At 43.0% G+C, this 7861-nt stretch overlaps 1 protein-coding gene across 1 annotated transcript in view; it reads right to left on the reverse strand.

The window, feature by feature from the left end:
- The window catches only part of LOC135198099 (prolow-density lipoprotein receptor-related protein 1-like), an 875913-nt gene that overhangs the window by 751945 nt on the left and 116107 nt on the right, over positions 1-7861 (reverse strand).

Consider the following 7861-nt stretch of genomic DNA (forward strand, 5'->3'; position numbering starts at 1 on the left):
TTTTGGATGCAAGATCTCTGCATCATCCCCATATTCCATCTAAGTAATGCACATTTACCATATATTTCAATAGTTTTGACATATCTTAGGATGTTTGTAGTAACATCTTTTCTCCAAATCTGCAATTCCTCCCTCTTTTCAAAGGTTGCAGATTTTGTCTTTCTTGTCTATTTTTTCCTCTTTCCCGTCATTGTATAGATCTGGGTAGAGCCTCTTTTTCGGGATTTGCTTTTCTGTTGTCATATCGTAATTTTTTATTTTCGGGGGGGGTAGGTTTATGCTGCTTTATTGCCTCATATGTAGTATCAATGAGTAGTCTCTGCATCCATACTTTTATCTGTTCTTTGTTTTCCTTATTTTTTTTTCTGTCATTTCATTTTTTGTTTACTTCTCTTCCGTTTTCCTCTTCTTCTTTTTCTTCTTCTTCTTCCTCTTCCTCTTCTTCTTCATCCTCCACTATTTGTAACTTCAATCTTGATTTAATAACATTGTCTATCCATGATACATGTTGCCAACAAAAAATTCTTGTATCTTTTCTCAAATCTTGTATTACCTCAGCACACTGTGGATGGGTCGGAATGTTCATGCAGCACGTTTTCTGATTAGGTTTTTTGTGGATTGACTATGCTAGACCAAAAACCCTTACACAGTTTGCATGCTTTTTGCGGATTCTTTTTTTCCTAATGCATCAATTAGGATATTCACAAGATTCACCTTATTCATTTTCTTTGTCGGAATATGTTGGTTTATGTATATTTTCTTTATGAGTCTCTTGACCACTGGATTTTATTTGAACTTCTTCAATTATTTTCAAGATGTTTTTTTCATTAGATTTGTTCCAGTTTGAAAGGATTATATCCTTCTATATATCTATGAATGCTTTTGTATCTTTTTGGTTAGGACTGTTGCTGATTTCATAGATGAGAAAATTGCCGGTTTCCCTTCTGCTACCTCATCGTATTTGCGAATCTGCTAAACACGCCCAAATTACGCACCTCTTCCCCGCAGTTGGAACTTACTGCCATCTTTGTTTGTGATTTATAGTATTACACTTGATAAACTAACTTAGAAGACGCTTTATCCTACTATTTTCACACTAATCTTATCAACGATAGTTCACGAAAACAGGCTTCTAGATATTTCCTCAAATCTAGTCGTATGTTTAAACTTGTGATATCTGTGATTAATCTGACTTCACGCGGGTACGTCTCACCAAGCAAGATGGCTACTACAGAGAGAGAGAGAGAGAGATAGAGAGAGAGAGAGAGAAGAGAGAGAGAGAAGAGAGAGAGAGAGAGAGAGAGAGAGAGAGAGAGAGAGTTAACCTTAATTAAAAGTGACATGGATAGATAAGTAACCGTATTGTATTTTTCTTTAAATACTTTCACATGAATTTTGTAATTACGTTATTATTATTATTATATTATTTTATTATTTGAAAGTATTAAAAACAAATAGTACAAGTACATAAAAAATCTCGAGTCTCGTAAATCAGAGAGAGAGAGAGAGAGAGAGAGAGAGAGAGAGAGAGAGAGAGAGAGAGAGAGAGAGAGGGGAAATGTCAGGACCACGTGATTGCCACACTGCACTCTCCCCCCAGCTCTTCCCCTCTTGGCTGTCACAGAACTTGATATATATACTGACAGTTTTAGTACCTGGATCTCGAAAAAAGGTACTGGAAGTTACTTCAAGAAGACTGGGATTTCCTTCATTCTTCCATAAATTTTTTAAATATAAGCTAAAATCTTACTAATTCACTATGGTAATTTTCTTTAATGAATTGATATTATTGCTGTATAAATTAATATTAATATTTTGAAAATAGGAAATCATTTTATTTATCATACTAAAAAACATACATCTTTGTAGTAGAAGAGAGAGAGAGAGAGAGAGAGAGAGAGAGAGAGAGAGAGAGAGAGAGAGAGAGAGAGAATTATAGTGATTATTTTCATTGGAAAATACAAAGAAGAGAGAGAGAGAGAGAGAGAAACTGTGCTAAACTATAAAGGATTCTTATCTTATCATAGTAGGTGTTTTTTTGAAAAAGCATCGTAAACTCGGAGCGTCGGAAGAGTCATCGTCGTAACCTCGGAACAAGCGTCGTAACCAGGGCGGATTTTTCAATATTTAAGAAAAAAAGCGTCGTAACTCAGAACGTCGTAAACTCAGCAACGTCGTAAGCCGGACCCGTCGTAAACCCGGGGACCGCCTGTGTATGTATGTATGTATGTATGTATGTATGTATATATATATATATATATATATATATATATATATATATATATATATATATATATATATATATAATATATATATATATATATATATATATATATATCACCACCTGACCAACCTAGCCAAAGTTAAGGTGTTTTTAACTAAGGCTTAAGAGTTAAGAGTCGCCATTGGCGGTGACTCAACAAACTAAATTAATTGAAGAGCTCTTCCTAACCATTTTCTACAGGATAGGATGAGTGGTACTTCTTGCCCCCAAGCCCCCAAGTTGTGTCTGCAGACACGTATGGCCCTAGCGACAGCAGATCCCATATGCCGTTCTTCACATCCCGCAGGGAGTGTGAAGCGAACACAGAGTTGCTTCGCTAAAATGGGTACTCAGGATGTTACTGAGTGCCATGCTCTGTTGAAATGCTTCCGAGGCCGCGCCTTCACCTCGTGAGCATTCAGATCAAAAGATTTCCAATCTTTGTTCAACACAATGAAAGAGCCTTTTTTGAAAGAACTCCTTAACATAAAGCCAGGGTGTTTCTTTGATATGGGCAGTCTGGCCTTTTCGGAACACTGCAGATTGTCCGAAGGACTTCGACTTTCTTTAGTTTTTATGTAGATAAACTTGAGAGGACCCGACAGGGCACAGGACTCTCTCTGGCTCTTGCCCAATAACTTGTGCCATCCCTTGATTCCAAGCTCCTGGCCCAAGGACTAGACAGGTTTCCATTCTTAGGCCACAACGGAAGGTTTAGAGAACACACCGCATTGTGTTCTCTAAAGCCAAAACGTCTGACGATGGCTTAAAACCTCACTAACCCTCTTTGTCGTATCTAGAGTGGTTAGAAAATAGGCCTTTCTGGTCACGTGCAATAAGTTTACAGAAAGGAGAGGTTTGAAATGCTTTGACATCAAGAATTTCAGACTACGTCTAAGTTCCATTTGAAAGCTTCGATCTGGACATGCACAGTCAGTCCGTCTGTGCTAAAGTCAGGTGACCGACCAGGTGACCAGTCATATGAATCAAGGACAGCAAAGCTGTACTCTGAAGACTATAAGGCACTATTCTTCGCTGAAGGATGAGTGTCTGGACTGCCTGGGCGATTCAAGCTAAGCAAACCTTGGGGGTGTATCAACGCAACCCAACGTCGTCAGCGAATCAACTCATGAGGCAACTCCTGACTCGAGCTTCTGGTGCCAGGAGAAAGGAGCGCAGAGCAAAAAGGCGTTCAGTCCCGAAGGACGAATGCCTGACAGTCCAACCTGGTCTCATGTTACACGATCATCAGGGGTGTATCAACGCAACCGACTTCGTCAACAAGAAACTCAGGGCTACTAAATGTCGCCTGATCTCTCACGAGAGTCTGACTCCGAGAAATCAGGTGAGACAAAAAGTAGATGGTGAGCGAGTTTCGATATTCCACAGACCTCAAAGATCGTGAAGGGCTTTGTTATTTGACAGATGCAAAACTCTGAGCCCAAAGGCCGTCAACAACATATTTGCGTATTCTTTAATAGTTGTGACTGCCAGCTTATCCCATTCTTCAGACAGAAAGGGAAGACGGTAATCTTATTCCTGACAACATCTCGATAGTCTGAACGCAGTCAGACTCAGAGCGGAGAGGTTTATAGGTACCTTTCGAAGTGAGGCTGTTAGAGTAGACCGACTCTCTCGGAAAAGGTCCTTGGAAAGTGAACTAGGAAGGACGTGACCTCTGAGAATCCAGGATCTTGAAGGCCAACATGGGGCGATCAGCGTCATTGTCGCTCCCTGTGACATCATAAATCATCTTATTACATTTCCTAAGAATTTGAAAAAAGAGGAAAAGAGACTAAACATCCATCCCCGTTCAATACCATAGGATGGCGTGTAATGCTATCGCTCCCGGATCGAGAATAAGGGAACAGAGTAGATGAAGCCTCTTCGTCCTCAACATAGCGAAGAGATGTATGAAAGGACGTCCCTAAAGTCTCCACAACTCTCAACATACTTCTAATCAAAGATTCCACTCGGAAGTCAGTAGTTGTTGCCGTCGATCGAGAAGATTCGTACGGACTTTTGCAATCCTGTAACGAACCTCTTGAGGATCGTTACGTTCTATGCCTGTTGTCATAATACGCTCTTTCTCGTAAACTCGAACAGGGACCGAGAGATGATACTTCTTAAGATATGAGAGAGCTGTGGAATTGTCCAAGTTGATCTGGACCACTGGTTACAAAACTCATTCTTTGAGGACTGGAGGGACGACCGAATTGCTTCCAATTCTTTCAGATTATGTGCCAGGACATCTGAAACCCTCTCCAGATGCCTGGCACCTTCTCGCTATCACCTCAGGTGATACTTGAAGCACTGAAAGATGTTGAGAATCATTTCTAGATCTTGGATAATATTTCAGTTTTCCAATAGGAAAAAACAGTAGAGGTCTGAATTGCAGTCTATTCAGGGAAACAAACTTCTTCAGGAAGGAAATGGTCCCCAGCAGGCTCATCCATTTCCTCACCGAACATGCTTACTTCCCTAATAAGGCTGTGCTTTACCTAAGCAGGAGAGCATATAATAGTGCAATGTCGCGGTAGACTCGTAGTCCTATTACAGTGCGGTAACGAGCACCAAAAGAAAGAGATATCTCTGTTGAACATAGTTACGCAAAACAAAGGCAATGTTTATTCATGCATGTTGGAAATCCCCTCAATCTTAGGCTAAAGTCCGTGAATGTAGGGCAGAGATACAGTTAGTCAGTCAATCACGCAGGAGAGAGAGACGTAATCGCCCGCGCAGAGATACGGTTAGTCAGTCAATCCCGCAAGAGAGAGAGACGTAAACAACAGCGCATGACAGCGAACTAGCTGGTACTGGCTCGGTTGGAGTTCAGTGACAGCAGCTTACTTTCGTCGTCTCTTACTCTTATGCCTGGGTTGCCAGCTACTCTATTCTACGAAGGAGTAGGTCTGTTATTTTTTAGCAGAAAGAGACTCTCAAGCTGGTATATTTAAGCGAAACAGAAAACGCTAAATATAGAGCTGCGTTTGTGTCATCATAACACTACCATAAAACGGTAAAAGATAAATCGGAAACTCCTGGAAGGCTGCAGGGAGTACCGATTAAATGCCCTTAAAATAATAGACCTCTCGGTTGCCATCCGAAGAGGTAACTACAGCATGCGTATATGACTTGAACCAACCAGTAGTAAAATAACGCAAGGCAAAATATGATATTGTTATGATACAATAAAGTTTGTTCATACCTACCTGGCAGACATATCTATAGCTGAATTCGGAAATATAGCTACATATATATCTGACAGGCAAGTTTCATGAACAAATCATAGAGAAACAAAGCGGACAGCTCAAGCTTCTTATGTTATTGGACATAAGCGTTAAATGATGTAGTCTACAAGTCTACTTCTTGTACGAGTCTGCGATTGATGAATGAGAGCTCTTCCGAATCTTGTTAAAAAGAGCTTATCCGCTTACGCAATATAAAGTTATTGAGATGTTTGTCAATTCGAGAAAGTCACTGAATTGACAAAACGTAATCCAGGAAGTCGAGCATATTATTTTCCGATTCCTGTATCAATCGAGGAAGGGGCAAGAATCCTGTTAAGAGACTGGGCTTACGGCAGGTAGGACCCCGATGTTCAACTTCGGCAGCGTAGTCCCGAACAAGGAACTAACAAAATCTATCATCTGAAAAGCCCTTTCAGATGGACTAAAAAGCTTGCAAAATTATCCTGGGAAGAGGAAGGAACTCTCCAACCAGCTTCCTCTCCCGTATCACAATGAATGCCTGCTAACGCTTAAATTTATTGGCAGAATGGCAAAGGAAGTCCTGTCTTGCGCTTTCCTGAAGAGCGTCCTCTTGATGAGTGCCTTTGTAAGAATCCTATTGAACGTTGTCGAGCGTCATGACGTGCAGGACGTCGAGCTTTTATATACCCCGTAGCTGCCTTACCGCAAAGTCTTGACTGCTGTAGAGCAAAAGAGATCTTCCCTTGAGCTTTCCTTAACTCCATCCAATCCTGGACTTTGCGAAAAGCAATATTAATTGACAGAGACCTCTTGAATTCACGAAACCCGTGGTCTTTCTGGGTTTCGAAGACGAAGTTGCCTGTTCACTTTAAGCTTCCTCCGAAGCACTGCTTACTTCACATTCTTTGCAGGTGAGGTAGAAGGGATCACCGAAGGTAGAGGTAAAAAATCTTTAGGCCCAAATCTGCTTCAAGAGTTCAACAGAAACATTCAGTCAGGCGACACACCTGGCGTGCGCTGGCGCACGCTCGGCGTCCACTGGCGCGCGCTCGGCATCCACTGGCGTGTGCTTGGCGTGCACCCGCGTGCGCTTGGCGTGCACCCGCGTGCGCTTGGCGTGCACCCGCGTGCGCTTGGCGTGCACCCGCGTGCGCTTGGCGTGCACCCGCGTGCGCTTGGCGTGCACCCGCGTGCGCTTGGCGTGCACCCGCGCGTGCCCGGCGTCCCGTTCAAGCCGAGCGTCAAAAGAAGCGTGCAGAAAAGCGTCACGCTCCTGACAGGCGTCAAAATAAGCGAGAGAAACTGCCTTCAGAGAAGAGCGAGAGACATCTCGGAGAGAAATCCGACTGCACGAAGCAGAAGGGTTGAACATGTGAGAATACGAGGGGCGAGGGAACGCCTTCTTATTCTCACAGTCACAAAGCTAGGACGTCCGCACTCAAAAGCGTCCTGCTACTATGACTTCTTTTTCCCTTTTTCTCGGTGGAAAGAGGTACACATGTTCAGGCGACGTTAGCCTTCTTACTTCTCACTGCAACGCATGACGAGAGAGAGAGAGAGAGAGAGGACGTGAAGCGTCCTCTTCTATAAAGCTTCTATTTAGAGGGCGGGAGTCCTTCCGAAAGCTCCAACCCCTGCGCGGGGAGGACGCTTCGGAGGACGAGAAGCAATCCTTCAGGATTTGTGCACGTGCATGCACTTTGGCAGCCTGGGAGTATCTTCAGGTCTGCCGAAGGCACGTCAGATCGGTGGGGGTTCCTCGTAACCCTCCTTCGGCTTTCGACATGCTCTCTCCCTGTGTTCCTGGGAGTCCAGCAGAGGTCCCGGCCTAGAGGAGAAATAAGGCTGATCTGACGCACCCTCCACTACACAAGGGGCACTGTCACTGCACTTAGCCACTTCACTTTTGCTCTCTAAAGCAAGCACTTTCGATTCTAAGTTACGAATCGATACAGTATCAGAGAAAGGGCATTACCCTCTACAGACACTGTTTCAGGGCCCGAAGGCAACACTACAGGGTTAGGAGTAGCAACTACAGAAGGAGCACTACACTTCACAACAATGATTGAAGAGCGAGCACTTTAGATTCCAAGATACAGATGGAATTTATAACGTAAAGGGCATTACCTCTCGCAGACATAAGCTCATAGCCCGTAGGCCATACTACAGGGTTAAGCAAAATAAAGTCTACAGGAAGGTTAGCAGGTTCACTACCCTGACTTTTGTTTACTGATTAATTGCGTACATACGAATCATACGTCTTCCTTACAGAATTAGACAAAGTCTCACACTCCTTACATGACAAATCTCAACAAAGAAGAAAGACCCGTACCCCTCGTGCATACCAAGTGCGGATCTACCGAAGCTTTCGGTAGCCACACCCTAT

Source organism: Macrobrachium nipponense, chromosome 21 (genome assembly GCF_015104395.2).
Source record: "Macrobrachium nipponense isolate FS-2020 chromosome 21, ASM1510439v2, whole genome shotgun sequence".
Lineage (NCBI taxonomy): Eukaryota > Metazoa > Arthropoda > Malacostraca > Decapoda > Palaemonidae > Macrobrachium > Macrobrachium nipponense.